Raw genomic sequence first — 3,287 nt, 5'->3', positions numbered from 1 at the left:
TTTGTACTTCAATTCTTGATATTATCTTTTTTATTGCTTATATTCAGTTGTATTTTATGGTTCCTGTTCTCTTCCAAATTTATCTTTTCCAGAATTTCCTCATTTTTTTTTCTTTTCCATTTTTTATTAGGTATTTAGCTCATTTACATTTCCAATGCTATACCAAAAGTCCCCCATAGCCACCCACCCACTCCCTCTTTTTGGCCCTGGCGTTCCCCTGTACTGGGGCATATAAAGTTTGCATGTCCAATGGGCCTCTCTTTCCAGTGATGGCCGACTAGGCCATCTTTTGATACATATGCAGCTAGAGTCAAGAGCTCCAGGGTACTGGTTAGTTCATATGGTTGTTCCACTTCTAGGGTTGCAGATCCCTTTACCTCCTTGGGTACTTTCTCTAGCTCCTCCATTGGGAGCCCTGTGATCCTTCCATTAGCTGACTGTGAGCATCCACTTCTGTGTTTGCTAGGTCCCGGCATAGTCTCATAAGAGACAGCTACATCTGGGCCCTTTCGATAAAATCTTGCTAGTGTATGCAATGGTGTCAACGTTTGGATGTTGATTATGGGGTGGATCCCTGGATATGGCAGTCTCTACATGGTCCATCCTTTTATCTCAGCTCCAAACTTTGTCTCTGTAACTCCTTCCAAGAGTGTTTTGTTCCCATTTCTAAGGAGGGGCATAGTGTCCACATTTCAGTCTTCTTTTTTCTTGAGTTTCATGTGTTTAGGAAATTGTATCTTATATTTTGGGTATCCTAGGTTTTGGGCTAATATCCACTTATCAGTGAGTACATATTGTGTGAGTTCCTTTGTGAATGTGTTACCTCACTCAGGATGATGCCCTCCAGGTCCATCAATTTGGCTAGGAATTTCATAAATTCATTCTTTTTAATAGCTGAGTAGTACTCCATTGTGTAGATGTACCACATTTTCTGTATCCATTCCTCTGTTGAGGGACATCTGGGTTCTTTCCAGCTTCTGGCTATTATAAATAAGGCTGCTATGAACATAGTGGAGCATGTGTCCTTCTTACCAGTTGGGGCATCTTCTGGATATATGCCCAGGAGAGGTATTGCTGGATCCTCCGGTAATACTATGTCCAATTTTCTGAGGAACCGCCAGACTGATTTCAAGAGTGGTTGTACAAGCCTGCAATCCCACCAACAATGGAGGAGTGTTCCTCTTTCTCCACATCCACGCCAGCATCTGCTGTCACCCGAATTTTTGATCTTAGACATTCTGAGTGGTGTGAGGTGGAATCTCAGGGTTGTTTTGATTTGCATTTCCCTGATGATTAAGGATGTTGAACATTTTTTCAGGTGCTTCTCTGCCATTCGGTATTCCTCAGGTGAGAATTCTTTGTTCAGTTCTGAGCCCCATTTTTTAATGGGGTTATTTGATTTTCTGAAGTCCACCTTCTTGAGTTCTTTATATATGTTGGATATTAGTCCCCTATCTGATTTAGGATAGGTAAAGATCCTTTCCCAAACTGTTGGTGGTCTTTTTGTCTTATTGACGTTGTCTTTTGCCTTGCAGAAACTTTGGAGTTTCATTAGGTCCCATTTGTCAATTCTCGATCTTACAGCACAAGCCATTGCTGTTCTGTTCAGTAATTTTTCCCCTGTGCCCATATCTTCAAGGCTTTTCCCCATTTTCTCCTCTATAAGTTTCAGTGTCTCTGGTTTTATGTGAAGTTCTTTGATCCATTTAGATTTGACCTTAGTACAAGGAGATAAGTATGGATCGATTCGCATTCTTCTACCTGATAACAACCAGTTGTGCCAGCACCATTTGTTGAAAATGCTGTCTTTTTTCCACTGGATGGTTTTAGCTCCCTTGTCGAAGATCAAGTGACCATAGGTGTGTGGGTTCATTTCTGGGTCTTCAATTCTATTCCATTGGTCTACTTGTCTGTCTCTATACCAGTACCATGCAGTTTTTATCACAATTGCTCTGTAGTAAAGCTTTAGGTCAGGCATGGTGATTCCACCAGAGGTTCTTTTATCCTTGAGAAGAGTTTTTGCTATCCTATGTTTTTTGTTATTTCAGATGAATTTGCAAATTGCTCCTTCTAATTCATTGAAGAATTGAGTTGGAATTTTGATGGGGATTGCATTGAATCTGTAGATTGCTTTTGGCAAGATAGCCATTTTTACAATGTTGATCCTGCCAATCCATGAGCATGGGAGATCTTTCCATCTTCTGAGATCTTCTTTAATTTCTTTCTTCAGAGACTTGAAGTGTTTATCATACAGATCTTTCACTTCCTTAGTTAGAGTCACGCGGAGATATTTTATATTATTTGTGACTATTGAGAAGGGTGTTGTTTCCCTAATTTCTTTCTCAGCCTGTTTATTCTTTGTGTAGAGAAAGGCCATTGACTTGTTTGAGTTTATTTTATATCCAGCTACTTCACCGAAGCTGTTTATCAGGTTTAGGAGTTCTCTGGTGGAATTTTTAGGGTCACTTATATATACTATCATATCATCTGCAAAAAGTGATATTTTGACTTCCTCTTTTCCAATTTGTATCCCCTTGATCTCCTTTTGTTGTCAAATTGCTCTGGCTAATACTTCAAGTACTATGTTGAAAAGGTAGGGAGAAAGTGGGCAGCCTTGTCTAGTCCCTGATTTTAGTGGGATTGCTTCCAGCTTCTCTCCATTTACTTTGATGTTGGCTACTGGTTTGCTGTAGATTGCTTTTATCATGTTTAGGTATGGGCCTTGAATTCCTGATCTTTCCAAAACTTTTATCATGAATGGGTGTTGGATCTTGTCAAATGCTTTTTCTGCATCTAACGAGATGATCATGTGGTTTTTGTCTTTGAGTTTGTTTATATAATGGATTACATTGATGGATTTTCATATATTAAACCATCCCTGCATCCCTGGAATAAAACCTACTTGGTCAGGATGGATGATTGCTTTAATGTGTTCTTGGATTCGGTTAGCGAGAATTTTATTGAGGATTTTTGCATCAATATTCATAAGAGAAATTGGTCTGAAATTCTCTATCTTTGTTGGATCTTTCTGTGGTTTAGGTATCAGAGTAATAGTGGCTTCATAAAATGAGTTGGGTAGAGTACCTTCTACTTCTATCTTGTGAAAAAGTTTGTGCAGAACTGGAATTAGATCTTCTTTGAAGGTCTGATAGAACTCTGCACTCAACCCGTCTGGTCCTGGGCTTTTTTTTGGCTGGGAGACTATTAATAACTGCTTCTATTTCTTTAGGGGATATGGGACTGTTTAGAAGGTCAACTTGATCCTGATTCAACTTTGGTACCTGGTA

Source organism: Mus musculus, chromosome X (assembly GCF_000001635.26).
Source record: "Mus musculus strain C57BL/6J chromosome X, GRCm38.p6 C57BL/6J".
In the NCBI taxonomy this organism is placed as follows: domain Eukaryota; kingdom Metazoa; phylum Chordata; class Mammalia; order Rodentia; family Muridae; genus Mus; species Mus musculus.
This window is presented reverse-complemented; position numbering follows the sequence as displayed.